Genomic DNA, 15,670 nt, shown 5'->3' on the forward strand with positions numbered 1-15,670 from the left:
CATATAGGCCCATCTATCTGCTGAGGTCAACTTCAAAAAATTCTGCTTCAGGTCCCCTTAGTTTGGTTATTAGTTTGGAGTATTAGAACTTCTGCAACAAGAAGCAGAGCTTTGTCTGTATTGCATTAATGTTATATTAAGGAACAATTCCTGCAGATTGTATATGTAAGTTTATCTCCAGCTTTAGAAATTTGCATAAGCCTCACATTTTTGTGAAGGCGTATGGATTGGAGAATCTTGTGGAGGTTTGGTGGTTATATTGTTTCAGGTTCTTCTTTTTGTTGTGCTGTTCTGGTGATAGGGAGCCCTCCAGCTGGTGCCTGACATGCAACTCCCATCAGCCCCAGCCAGCATCGTCAATGATCAGGGGAAATGGGAGCTGGAGTCCGGTGAAACCTGGACAGCCACAGATTCCTCATCCCACCCCCTTTGTGATTATAGTTTTTATATAAGAATTTATATAATTGCTTTTAAACTATGTTGGGTGCTACCTTGAGCATTGCAATTTTGCTTTATCGAAATATTATAAATAAGATACAATATGTTATGAAATGTCCCAATTCCTATTTTAGCAGGAGCATAAGCTAGAATAACCATTGTTTGTTCTAAAAGGTCAACAGACTGGGTGACAAATAAGGAAGAAACTCTCCTCTGCAGCTTAGCAAGGGACACAGAAAATATAAGAGACAATCTGATAACATTAACCATGATCTGACATAGATAATGGCTTCTGAGCTGATCATCTTGTGTTTAATGTGTTCCTCCAAGATAAATAGAATGTAGGCCTTTCATATTATTTAGTAAATACTGTAAAGGTTTATCAGCAACAACAGTAATATGAATTTAAAATGCAGTGTGCACAAACAGAAAGTTCAGGTAGCTTTATTATGTCTTATGGTGTTAACATACCTAAATAATTACATTATAGAGAACCGAAACAAAAACAATGGTTTCTAAAGCATATTCACAATCAAGTATAATAAACAACAATTAATACAGATTGATTTATACATTATTAACTGTATACAGAGATGCAAAATTCACTTTAGTGAGAGACTCAGTTTTAAACCGTAGATAATTTATGGCACGAAGCAAAAAACACAAAACCAGAGAAATACAAATCTCATAACTCTCCCTCTTTCTGATTAGATATTTGCAAGCTGTTTGCATCCAAGTTTCTGAACATTCACAGTTTGAGAATCTGAGGTTCTGATTCAGATCTCTCCACTTGCAGTGCATTACACACAAATGCAACATACATAGGAATTGCGTTTCAAATACAATTTGGGAACTTTATACTTTACGGATGAAAACCAAATATTCATATAAAACCTCATTGCCACTGGACAACAATACATGCTGTGTAATTATGGTAGTCTCGTTGTTAACAGAGAGGTTTTCCACTGCGTACATTAGAAGCACACACTTTCCCCACATGCACCCCCTTCAACAAAACTTCCCCAACATCATCTAGACCTATCAAAGTAGTTAAAGGAACTATAAATCCATACAGTCCTCCTAAGAATATGCTTATGGGCCATCCAATAAAGTACAGTATGATGAACCAAATTATTCCCCAGATGATACAGAGACAATCCATCTTCACCCTAGTAATACAATTAGTTGAGTTAATTGAATAAGTTTTGATACAAAGGCATTTTATTTACTAGACTGTCAGATTACAGATTAAATTTCCTTTAATATTTCAGCATCTCTACAAAAATACACAGAACTATAAAGGAATGTGTTACAAATAAAATCCAGTTATCAAAATATGAAAATTGAATGTGTAAATATATAGTTTTTGTATATGGACAGAATGGAAATTGGCATGTAGACAGTCATCTACTTTAATAAAGCTAGGATATTATAAAATAGGGATTTTTTTGTATACACTCACATTAGGAGGGCATACATCACCAATAGGCAATAGTACCTAAAACCACTTTTATGCTGTTTATTAGCTGGTTAAAGGAGAACAAAGACTCCTCCTCATATTTATTTTTACTTTTATTTTCAAAATACAAGATTGCATTTGAATAATACTAGGCATAATACAACTTGTCTAAGAAGTGATATACAAGCTCTTTCCAAGGGACGAAAATAAAAGCATTTCACTCCACAGCTCAACACAACTTGATTCCTACAAGTTTCAAATGCAGTGTGGGTGGGCTTCCGGTTTAAAATGGGCTTCTATAGATAGCTGTGTTATTACAGTATTCCATTGATTATGCCTTTGGGGTCTGGTATCATGCAGGATTGCCATATGTCTAGGAATCTCAAACATGTACTCTTTTGGGGGGGGCTACATGCCAATCTGGGGGATTTTTACAATTTAAAGCAAATGTGCTTGTTTGGGGGGGGTTAATTTTTGTGTGTGCATGCTGGCAGCTCGGGCTCAGGCTCAGTCTTGGGTGTGGGCCTGTCTTGGGCTCTGGCGCAGGCAACCCAGACTCTGGCTTTGGCTCAGATTGCTCAGGCTCGGCAGATAGCTGGGGGATGAGCGGGCAATTGCTGTCCGGATTTTTACCTCTGGAAATATGACAACCCTGCTCTCAAAATACTTCAGTGTTGTGGTGCATAAATTTATATTTTCTTAGTACACCTGTGATTATACATAAGACCACATTTAGAAATGATTACTGCATAGGAAGACCCATAATTATGAAAGCATTTCGAAAGCAAGCATATATAACTATAAAGGTAAAGGTAAAGGGACCCCTGACCATTAAGTCCAGTCGCAGACGACTCTGGGGTTGCGGCACTTATCTCATTTTACTGGCCGAGGGAGCCAGCGTTTGTCCGCAGACAGTTTCCGGGTCATGTGGCCAACATGACTAAGCCACTTCTGGCAAACCAGAGTAGTGCATGGAAACGCCAGAGCGGTACCTATTTATCTACTTGCACTTTGACGTGCTTTCAAACTGCTAGGTTGGCAGGAGCAGGAACCGAGCAACGGGAGCTCAACCCATCGCGGGGATTCAAACCGCCGACCTTCTGATCGGTAAGCCCTAGGCTCTGTGGTTTATACTTACTTACTTATCAAACCTTTATTAGGCATTATACAAATAAAACAATAAAAGAGAAAATAACATATAAAAGCCTTGAAATATATACAGAGAGGCAGCAGTTGGCTACATACATATATATATATATACATATAGAATCAGTGGTTTTCCTTGTTAACCTGCTCCTTGGAGAACTGCTACCAAAAACTCGGCTACCCCTGCCGTTACCCTTTGGTCAACGTCGGATAGGCAGAATCCCACACATTCACCTTGCTGGGGTTCCAGACCACCCAAAAGAGGGGACAGCACGTGTTGACGGAGCGTACTGTACAATGGGCAATGAAAGAGAATATGCTCTACCGTGTCCGGGACATTCATAGAACATCTGCAGAATCTCTTGTTTCTAGGAATGTTTTGATATCTTCCCCTGACAAATGCTGAGGGAAAAACATTCAAACGGGCCAGCATAAAAGCCCTACGTTGGGCTGGAATTATTAATTTAGTGACGTAATTGGCTCTGCTATCTAAGATATTTAAATCATAGAATATGGGGGAGCAAATTTTGTTTACAGCTGCCATAATATTTTGTCTCTCGACATCCTTTAGTCTAGTTAGGATATTATGGAAAATGTATTGCTCGTTAGAATTGTACAAGGGCTCCAGCTCGATGCCTAAAGATTCAATCTTTTTTTCGAGGTACTGATACCATCTTGATTTATAGGAGTCCTTGAGCAAATCAGCGAGCAGACTTGATGGGGGGCAGCGAAAACGGCAGCGTAACCAGTACTTTATTGAGGTGGACCAGGCCCAATATTCCATTGTGTGTATGCCTATTTCTGCACACATTGTTTCATATTTGATCACAGCTGGGAGTCCAAGGGTACGTCTCAGAAAGCTTGAGTGAATCTTTTTTAGATCACTGTTATATGCTTGGACCCATAGCGGGATTCCATAGAATATATGGGATTGCACTTTTGTTTGAAATATCTGATTGGCCGCAGGAATAAATTGATTGCCTTTCTGGTAATAAAAACGGGCAACTGCTGATGAGGTGCACTTTGCCTGTTTTATGGCATTTGTGCGATGATTTGCCCACCCTAAATTGCTCTGGAATAAGATTCCCAGGTACCTATAGATTTTCACTTGTTGGGTTTCTTGCCCTCTTATTTTCCATTTCTCTAATTTCCAACCATTCGAGAAGACCAAAATTTTTGTCTTCTCATAATTTATAGAGAGTTTGTTACATTCACAGTAAAGGATCAGAGAAGATATAAGACGTTTCAGACCCAAGCTCGTTAATGATAGTAGGACAGCATCGTCTGCGTATAATAAGAGAGGAACTGGTTTCTGATTAAGTTTAGGGGCATGTGATTCTATTTTTTGAAGGTGATCTGGCAAGTCTGATAAAAATAAATTAAATAGAAAGGGGGCAAGAATACACCCTTGTTTTACCCCTTTCGAGTTTAAAATGTCTGATGAAAGGTGACCTTTGGTGTTAAGTTTGACTTGACAGGTATTGGAAGAGTATAGATTTTGTATTAGAATCAATAAGCGCTGATCAATTTTTAATTCTGCGAGTTTCCTCCACAGCTTTGGGCGGTCAATTGAGTCGAATGCACCACGAAAATCTACAAAAGCAGCATATATCTTAGATTGCCTTTGGGATCTGTATTTTTCAACCAAATGCATAAGTATAAGGCAGTGGTCTAATGTAGAGCAACCTTTGGAGAAACCTATTTGTTCTTTCCCTGGTAAATTTAGATTTTTCATCCAGGTAAGGAGTTTAGATAAAAGGTGCTTAGCGCAGATTTTCCCTATCACTGATAATAGGCTTATCGGTCTATAATTCCTTGGTTCTTTTGGGTCGCCATTTTTAAAGATTGGGATAATTATTGATCTTAACCATATCTCAGGTATGATCCCATATTTATCTATGAGAGTAAACAATTGAGCTAAGGGTTCTGCCCACCAATCTATATAGGTCTTGAATAATTCTATTGGTAGACCGTCTGGCCCAGGAGATTTCCCCGATTTGAAATTTTTAACTATCTCTCTAATTTCCTCTTCTTCTACCCTTGGCCACTCCTGGAGTTTATTGATTTTATTTTTAGTGGTCTCATATATATAAACTATATATAACTATACCTTTTAATAATAATAATAATAATAATAATAATAATAATAATAATAATAATAATAATAATTTATTTATACCCCGCCCATCTGGCTGGGCTTCCCCAGCCACTCTGGGTGGCTTCCAACAATATATTAAAATACAGTAATCCTAGAGTTACCTTTTTAGAAGGAGTCAATTTAACAAACTCTTCTTGATGCCAGCTCAGATATCTAATAACAGAATCCAAAAAGTGTTACTTCAGTCCAGGAACAACATTAACTTTTGCAACTATGGAACATTATATCCAATGTTTGGCTATCTTTGAAACAGGCCTGGAAGTTAATTGACAATCTGCACTGTTTTTTCATCAGGGCAACCAAGGCTTATTTAGGCCTGAACCCAAACTCAAGTAGGTCAAAATAATCTGTTTCATCCAAGAGCACTTGCAATTGCTGCACTGAAATCTTCTCAATCACCTTTCTTAAAAGGGGGTATCTGTGACTTTGTGGTAGTTGTCACAAACTGATAGGTCCAGGTGTGCTTGTATTTTCAGGCGTGGTTAGATCACTGCCACTTTCAAGGTGGCCAGGACCACACCCTACTGCAAGGATGTGTTGACCACACCCTTGATCCATCTGGTCATACCTCCTTGGCAAACTTTAATAAGAGAGTCAAGGGTTGAGGAAACAAATGGTTGGCCACACTGTTGCAAGCACCTCATCCATATCTTCAAGCCAAATCTATGGAAACAGATTCCATGGTGTTACAGCAGATGTTGCACTGTACACCTCATTTGAGACTTCAGTGAATGTGGATGTGGTGTCAAGATTATTAATTAACTTGAAGATTCCAATCTGGATGAAAAGGCCAGGTTTAGATACAATTATTTTAAAGAATAATATACATGAATGAAATCTTTAGGCAGCTTTATCATCATGAACCTAAGCCAGAAATCCAAGGATATATTCATAAGAATGTATTTACTTCAATGAAAGATACATTCTGGAAAGTCTGAGTAAGTTAACCTGGTTGTCTCCTATGGAGATATGAAAGGTCGGGGGGGGGGGGGATAGAGGCCAGAAGGGGTGTGTGTGTGTGTGTGTGTGTGTGTGTGTGTGTGTATACGCTAACAGATAAGATCAAGCATAATTTTTTTAATACATTTGTTGCAAGAAGGCATAAACTGTAGTGGGCTCTCAACAATCACTAACTTTTTTATTATTTATTATATAAATGTCTCTGTTCTTCCTAACGAATCCCACTACCAACTCACTTCTTTGCTCTCTGAGAATATCTGATTCAGCACAGATGACACTTGTCTCAAAAAAGAAAAAATTACTACCACTGCTGGTGATGACTGAAATATGTACTTAGTAAGGAAAACGTGATTTATTTATTAAAATAGGAAAAAAGATAACCAGCAGATAAAGTTAAATGGTCCAGTAATAAAATAAAGTATTCTGCTTAGCTGTTAAGTGCAAATAATAATGATCACCCCAAACTTACCTTTACGTTGTATGGAATTGTTGATTATAATGTCTTTGAAAATCTGCCTTATTTTTCCAAGCAGTTACTAAAATAGAAGTAAACAAGCAAGCTAAGGCAACACCCACAAGCAAAATACCAGAAGTATCTTACAAATATGTTTCTTTCTCCTCTTGCAAGTCAGCTGATTTGATCAGCAAGGCTATGCTAAGCAAAATGAGGTCATACACTGTAGTTTTCAAGCATTTCTAGTTGTAAGAAATGTTATGGAAATGTCTGGGAAAATGCTGGCAACTACGTAAGAATTACCGTAGGTACACACACACACACACACACACACACACACACACACAAGCATTGTTCTTAGTTATTTGAGTTTGTCTCCCGTATTCATGTAAAAATACACATCTCTTTTCTCCATTCTTAGCACATTTGGGTCTTGTTAGCTTGCTCTTATTTCTCAGTAACACCCCATATCCATCTCATTCTCCCTTGCCGTCATTTTCATGCTCTAGAAGTTAGTAGCTGCAGCTGAATTGAACGCAGGACAAATCCCGAATTCAGTCCCCATCATGTTCACAAGAAGCAAAAGCAAAGGAAGAAAAGGAATACTTCCCTCCCCTCCTCTGTTTAAAGGCTTAATTCCCCGATACTTGCACTATTACAGAAGCAGGGCCCGTTATTTCTCTCATGAAGGAGCCTCTGTACGCTGAGATATCGAGATGTTCCAGAGGAAAATAAAGTACTACTGGACTCCTGTGCTCAACAATGTAAAGAGCAAGTACACTGAATAATAAAGAGTCTGTGCCATCCTGGTTAACTGCTTATATTTTTGTTTATATCATATTTTTGCAAACAGCTCTCTTCCCCGAGTCAATTATTTTGTGTTGCCTTCTCCCTTCTCTTCAAATCCCATTACCTCAAAGACAGGCCTTTGTTTAATTCTCCTCTTGCCCGGCAACCGAGGAGTCTCTCACAAATCATACCTGTCAAGGCATCCTCCACCTTACCTGTCCAAAGCTTGTGTGAAAGTCAGGCGCTTTTGTAACGAGCCTGTTACACAGCTTTTGCTTTATTTATTATTATTTTTTACCTCAGGTAAACACACAAAGAAGCTGATTCTGTAGAGAATTCCTGCCCTCAAAGAGAACATGTGGCAGGCTGTGTACAGGCTATAGCTATGAAGGACGTTCCTTCCCTCAAAAGATGCTGGGCCCTGTCGTTCACCCCTCACAGACTCACAATGGTGCAGTTTCTCTTGGCTCTGCCAATTCAAAAGTTTGTGGCTATAAATACAAAGGGCTGCAGGGACAATGGAGACTGGGTTGCCTATCCTCCACAGTAAAGCTTATTAAGCTGGTGCAGGAGGACATTAGTATTTGTTGCTAAATCAAACACAGGCCGGCATTTAGAGTCAATACACAGGCTGCTGCCGTTACCCTGAAGAAACAAGAGGCCTCCCCTCAGACTAGACTGAAGCAGGCCACAGGCCCTGCCCCACTCACTTATCTTAGGCCTCAGCTAAATATCCTTGTTTTGGAAATATTCCTAACCATTTGGCTGATCCTGGATACAAGGCTAGAATTTGAACCAAGAATTTAGCTTTTTAATTCTCTCTTCCTCTCTGCAGTCTCCTCATAGTTTTGGTTCAGGCCACATGGTGCAATTTTAAGAACAACTACTCTCTTCCTACCCCCTCCGGTTTGCTCAGTTTTTTTCAGGGGAAATGGTTGCCAAAAATAGCTTTGTAATTCCACACACACACACACACACACACACACACACACACACACACACTCAATGTCATAGAGTATATAGAATACCTCTCCAAAAGTGAAAGGGAAATGAAATTTAGGCTCACAAACATATATGCAGGAACAGGCCACATCATTTATATCAATTGTGGAGGAGGAGTGGAGGAGTTTGGATTTGATATCCCGCTTTATCACTACCCGAAGGAGTCTCAAAGCAGCTAACATTCTCCTTTCCCTTCCTCCCCCACAACAAACACTGTGAGGTGAGTGGGGCTGAGAGACTTCACAGAAGTGTGACTGGCCCAAGGTCACCCAGCAGCTGCATATGGAGGAGCGGAGACACGAACCGGGTTCATCAGATTAGGAGTCTACCGCTCTTAACCACTACACCACACTGGCCCTTGTGTACAAATTAGGCCCTCAGTGATTTGATTCAGACTGCAATCCTTTGCACACTTACTTGAGTAAGAACTGTTGATGATAGGATATACTTATGAGAAATTATGCATAGGATTGCACTGTTGGGCTATGGTGCTAATACTATAGAAGGCAACCCCACTGAAACAAATTTGGCTTCCTCCAAAGAAGATTCAGGATTGGGGTGTTATACATTATGAAAAACAGTATGAATTCCTTGTTTCATTTTTTTGAAACCCACTTCATTCTCCGATTCCTAGTGTTTCTATGCTGCTGCTGCAAATGATGATATTAGTATCAAAGAACAGAGAGGGGGAAATAATGTGAAATCTAAAATAATACTTCTATTGCAATAGGGGAGAGAGAACTCTGCCACCTAAAACATTTTTTCTGTTTGAAAAATTGCTGTTTAGCGTTCACTGTCCCCCTCTTTGAACAGCCCTCAGCAGCTGAAAGTTAAAAACTGCTTTACTCTATGCTTATTTGCAGTATCTTTCCAGGAAGTTGTTAAACTGCCAGAGGTCACCTACACTGGGAAGAAAGTCAAGAGAGAGTCCAACCATACCGACAACAGATTTGTCAGCAGTCAGGGCAAGCTCAAACTTGCAGCTTCACTATCCTTCTATTACAGAATAGCATAAGATGGTTGCAGAACTGCACATTTCAGTCAGAAAATGCACTCACACCTTGGCAGTAACATTCCAGTTTAGTGTTTTAAACCTGCTCTCATTCTACCACAGAGAAGCTGGAATGAAAAGGCACTGTAGAATGATATTCTAGTGCTCTCTCTTTAAAGATCCTAGAACGCAGCTTGTGTTTGTCAGCATGGCTGAGTTCCAGGAAGGTTTTGCTGCAATGTCATTGACAAAGTCTTGACTCCAGAAGTTCTTTATAAAGGCATGCAAGAGAAAGGTGTGGAAATATTTTCCAAAGCACTCCTAAAAAGGACTGTGGTATGAATAGAGAATAGAATAGAATATTTCTGAAAGGCAATTTGCACCCTCACATCTGGCAGTGTGTTCAAATATCCTCAATTTGTGCCTCAGGAGGGACCCCAAATTAAGAATCCATTTCTTTTAATTAACTCTTTTACCACACCTGTTTTTTATGAGATGCTTCCACCAAATTCAATCTCAGAAATTTACAGACTCAGGTCCGCCACTCATTACATATCCTATGTCAGGTACATATTGGGAATGGCAAAGACCAAGACTTTGAACATATGAAGTGCCTGACTCTGTTCTGCTCCTGGATGAAATAATGTCTCCTAAATCTAAACTGGGAGGGTGAGTTTGTGTAAAGCAGATCCAGAACATAAACAGAGTGCAAAGCAAAATACAATTGTTGTTGTTGTTGTTGTTGTTGTTGTTGTTAATTTATTATGTGTACCCCACCCATCTGGTTGGGTTTCCCCAGATTATCACACCCACTAGAATTCCCAGGTGCTCCTTATTCTAGTGAGCACATCACAATCCATTTGAATATCAAAGGGGTTCCAAATTCTAAATTTCATAGTACTTTAACGGTAATATGTTGACATGGCAATGATAGTGTCCTGTTTTAAATGTGGGTGGCTTGTCTACATCTTCTGTGCTTCTTGTGGAGGCATATACTATCTGTCACCCCCATATGATCTGAATTAGGAGGAAGATGAGGTGCTAGACTTGTGCCTGGGGTAGAAATGGACTGGCTGTGTGTTTCAAGTTCCTAAGGCTGTTATGTGATGAGGCAGCCTGTTCTGTATGGAGCTGCACTTAACAGGAAAGACCCCATGCTGCCTTAGTAGAGTGCCTACTTTCCAGCTATGACTGGTTCACCACTGTGTTACCTCCTGTTCAGAGCTGTCTTGGACACTTACCCCATGCTTTGTTAACCCCTGGATCAGACTATTTAGAAGTGCAGAATATGGAAGCCAGGATAATGTCTGATATTGAGGGAGGACCCCAAGGGCCACAAAAATTGATAGTATATCGCTTTAAGAAAATGCTATCTCGCTTTAAGAAAAAGCTATGAAACTGTTAATGCGAAAGCTTTGAAATTGCTGAGAATGCAAAAGGCCTTTCCCATGGGAAGAGAAGAAGCTAACATTTTTATCACAGAACACACGCAGCTAAACACACAGGTTTACAAAGCACAATAGCTCTGTGTAACACAATGTATTCCTGTATGAAGGCCATAGCAGACACGGTGGGAATCAAAGCCTAGTCAGCAGAAACAGCCGGTGCTTATTGCGCAAGCATACTAACCTGAAATGTATCCAACAATTAGGATGCGGTAATGTGAAATATTTCTATACATATGATTGGATGAAATTAAAAGGCTTTGTGTAGAAACTTATAAATAACCCCCCTAGACCGCTAGCTGGGGGATTACAGTTCTTGCAGAACGATCCGACTGTAACCTATTGCTTCCTAAGTAATAAAATACTGTATTGGCTGAACTCTATCTTCTCCCAGATCCTGAGTCTCGTTGGCCAAAGACTTAGGAGTTTTTATAGGGTTTGACCCCTTGCTACAATATGACTGCAAGTACTCTTACTGCACTTATTCTGAAGTTTCTACCCAAATTGTTAGTCTATAAAGCCCTAAGTGTCTCTAATATCTGGATGAGTGCTGCTGCTTTCCATAGGTATCAGCTCATGTACTCAGATCTGCAGATGATGCCTTACTGTTAGCACCATCACCTTCAGAGGTCCAGGGAATGGTGGCTTTTGTGGCTCCAAAACTGTGCAACTCCATCCCCATAGAGGTGCACTAATCACAACACTTTACATTTTCCATTAGCTACTTAAGATGCACCTGTTTACCCTGGCCTTTGGAAGTGAAGCAAGAATGTTGTTATGATTTTGTCATTATTTTTTGGGTTTTCGAGGATTCATTATTTTGTGGTTGTATTTTAGTTTATCTAACCCATACTGGTATCTAACCCATACTGGTACCTGAGAGTGAAGGGTGGGTAAGAAATACCAGAAATTGAATAAATACACAAATAAATAAAATACATGTACGAACAGGAAATTCAATAGATGCTCCCTTGGCCTATAGAGCGAGATGAGCGTGCAACCCGAGTTGTCCACCACTGGACCTAATAGTCAGGGGTACCTTTACCTTTAAACTCTTAAAAGAAGCTATATGCCTTATCAGATTCTAAGTGATGGATTAAATGAAGATTTGCTGCTTTGCTTCTCAATAAGACTTTACTACAGTTCTGTATTCACAAAATGCTTAAAAACTGGTATATTACTACAAGTTATGTTAAATGTGTAATTTGGTAATATGTTATTTATTTACTTTTGGAAACTTCTTAGCCACCTTTCAAAGCACAAAAAATTCCAAAGTGGTGTAAAAATATGAAATAATGTCATTTTAAGGTACTAAAATAGAAAGCTCTGTATAACCATTTGATCTTAAGCCAGGAATCCCATTATAAAATACAAAACCCTAACTCACAGCCATTAAAAACAACATACATTAACAGAACCATTAACTCCTAATTAAAAGCAAACTGCAATAACTGTTTTTTAGGAACAACCTGAAAGGAAACAGGCAGGAAGCCAATTGTACCAAAGAGGAGGCATGAGGGAGGCAATTACAAAAATGCAAAGGAACAGGGGGTGGATCTTGAAGGTGTCATTGGTTAGCTATTTGAAGGGAGAACGAAATTGAATTTCTCATTCTCTTAGAAGCGAATGGATTCAATGGGTCATCTAAAAGCATGCTGGCTGGGCCTGATGTCATGCCAACCTCATCATTGCCCCCCCCCCCCAATAAATAGCCTGTTACGCCATTGGAACAACATACAGGTGTTAAGGTAACAACTGGATATATTCCAAACTGTGCGTGCAAGAGGCTTCAGCATTAACTCCAGCAAAAATGCCACCTTCTTTAAAACATGTAGGCATACACAATGGGGGTGGGGAGATAAGCACATTTGCATGCCCATAGGAAGCCACCCACTGTTCCTCGGGTTTTCTTACTAATAAGTCTACATCAGCAAACTTACTCGCTTCATCTAAAAAATTATAGTAACATTCTTTTATAGTAAGGCTGGGAGAGAGATGAGTCAGAAGGAGCAGCTGTTGTCAACGCCTCCTTTTATTGCATAGTTTAGGCTGACAGGATGCCAGTGGGTGAATGTTGTATGAGTAGGGAGTAATTTAGGACAAATGGCTCACCAATGAAATTTGACCTGCATTTATAATTGAGCCGAGATGAAGGCATAGTATACACATTACTAAAAATATTAAAAGGTAAGGTGGAAATACAACAGGGAAGACCAGAATCTCCCCCAAATTAATCTGTTTAGGTCCATTAGTATCTACAACTGAATGAATATAGTTCAGTGAGTAGTTATCAAGGATGAATATTATAGTTAGGAGTCCCACAAAAAAAGAAAAAAATAGATAGCAACAGCAGAGATTATTGTCAACCTGGCTGCACTTTTTCAGGTTATAATGCAACATGGCAGCAGTTAAAAGGGCAAGTTCTCCCACTGTGACAATTTGACTTCTCTTTAAAGGGTCACAGGAGAGTGAACAGTCATTAAACCATTTTTACAATCCCTTGATTTTCAGCCATCTGTAAGTTACACAGGCTGCAACAGGACCAAAAGACGAAGGCTGCTGCTCTAGCTGAAGGTTGTGTGGAATTCAGTTAAGCTTTCTGCCATTAGAATGAGGAAAACTATGGAAGGAATTAAAGATAGAGACATACGTCATATTGACAGGAATTAGTTTTGGCAAAACATGGCTAACAGGCAAAACAATTACCATCTATCCCATGCATGCATAGCACTTAACAGATTTTTTTCATGCAAATTCAGTTATTAGTCATGCTAATGCTTACCTGCTAATTACATTCCCAGATAAAAACTGCTTGTGACGCTCTAGAAATACCCATTAAGAATACCTCTCCGGTGCTAATATGTGGTGCACATAAGGATGCATACCCATCTACCTACTTTATATTTTAGAAAATGGTCTGTCTGCCTTCTGTGTGTGTGGACCCCGCTCAAGATAGCATTGCCAAACTCAGCATGAGGGTTTGTGAGGTTGGGGCAGCAGCCTTCATCAATGATTGGACACTATCCACCATTTTGTATCAAGAAGGCAATCTAAAAAAATCATTTTGGTGTGACTTTGCCCATTTTGGGGCATAGGTTTGGTCACCTCTCCAGATATCACTGTCAAACTCAGCATGAGGGTTCCTGAGGTTGGAGTGGCAGACTTTGTTGCCATTTGGAAGCCAGGTGCCAGTTTGAATCAAGATGGTGGACCGAAGTTTGACTTTGGTGTGACTTCACCTGGGTTTTGGAGTGAACAGTCCAAACTCAAAAATTACACCATCCATTTAAAAATCACAAAACTTTATTGGTGTCTACAAATTCCCAGACAGCACCGGGCACTGTCCACTGGTATTATATATGCCGTATATGTGGAAAGAACACACACCATTGATGTTCTATCTTGAAAAGGGACAGTGGAGAAGTTATTCTTCCCCAGCCTTGGGTCCTCCACATGTTGGACTACAACTTCCAGAATCCTTGACTATTGCCCATGCTGGCTGGGATGATGGAGGCTGTTGTTCACATATTTTTATTATTAAAATAGATAAGTAAAATATATAGCATGATAGTCAACATTAGGCCTACTCAGAGTAGGCCCATTAAAGTTAATGAACACAACTAACTTAGGTTCATTAATTTCAGCAGATCTCTTCTGAGTAGGAGCTAGTTAAATACAACCCGCAATACCCAAGCATGTTCAGAACTGGAGTAAAGGGAGCTCAAAAGGCCAATTACATACGTCAGCACTATTTTTTTAATTATTTTTTTATTAAAGATTTTCTTGTTTTACAGAAGTAAGTGTAATGTCTCTCATATTTTTTCCATGTAACATTTTTACAAATCCGTTTCATTTGTTGAGACATTAGGGGGAGAGGGAAAAAAAAGAAGGGGTGTAGGGAGGGAAGATGGGTGGGGGTGGGGTCGGGTGGTGATGTTTCTATTTTGCTTAATGTATGTAGGGTTTGGTGTCAGTGTTCCTTGTGTTGTTCACTTGTGTTCCTTTGGTGGTGAGAGAGGTTGGGGTTGGCCTTGGGTGTGGCTGTTTGTTTGTGATTTGGGTGTGGTTGTTTGTTTGGGATCAGGTTAGCCATATTGATTTGTATGCTGTTGCTGGATTATTGTCATTGTCTTGTTGGGCTGTGTACGTGATAAAGGGGAGCCATAACGGGGTAAAGGCATCTTCTTCTGTTTGTCTCTGTGTCAGTTTCAGTTTATTGGTTAATTTTTCTAGTAGGGCTGTTTCCCATACTATTTGGTACCATTGGTCCATGCTTACTCCTGACAGGTCTCTCCAGTGTCTGGTTATGGTGTTTCTGGCTGCTGAAAGTAGGTGGGTTATCACTATTGTGGACTAGGAGAACATCTAGCATTGTGCTGAGAAGTGCATGTTTAAAGGAAGCTTTTCAAGGGATCCAGCAGGGTGCATCACCTCCATGAGGCACAGCCTCAGGGTAGCATTTCTTAAACAGCAGCCATTCACTTACATACAAGAAAGTAAAGCAGCAGTAAAAGGGACCCCTCTGGGGTGAAAACTACATTTGCTTCTTATCCACCAAGAAGCAAGGATGTGGCCATCTGCACACTGCATAGCTGTCAATGTTCCCCCTTTTTTTAAGGGAAATTCCCTTATTCCGAATAGGATTGTGCACTCTCTTTGGCTCTCTTCCTTGTTCACAATGGAAACTTGGCAAAAAAGAAAATATCACCGATGCAGTGCACCAGTCCTCGGGTATATTTACTTTATTTAAAATTTCTTAACCTCTCATGCCAACAAGGCAACTTTAGTTAGGATATCTGTTGCTGTTAACACTTCACTTTAAGAAAGT

The 15,670-nt window shown here is 39.7% G+C and overlaps 1 long non-coding RNA gene across 1 annotated transcript; it reads right to left on the minus strand.

Moving 5' to 3' along the window:
• Window positions 1–866: 866 nt before the first annotated feature.
• Window positions 867–7,986, minus strand: LOC114593258 (uncharacterized). The gene is made up of 3 exons (XR_003705621.2): window positions 7,703–7,986; window positions 6,631–6,697; window positions 867–1,607 (listed from the first exon to the last, which is right to left on the minus strand). It is a non-coding gene; the product is annotated as an uncharacterized LOC114593258 (long non-coding RNA).
• Between the last annotated feature and the right edge of the window lie 7,684 nt (window positions 7,987–15,670).

Source organism: Podarcis muralis, chromosome 1, assembly GCF_964188315.1.
Source record: "Podarcis muralis chromosome 1, rPodMur119.hap1.1, whole genome shotgun sequence".
NCBI lineage: Eukaryota > Metazoa > Chordata > Lepidosauria > Squamata > Lacertidae > Podarcis > Podarcis muralis.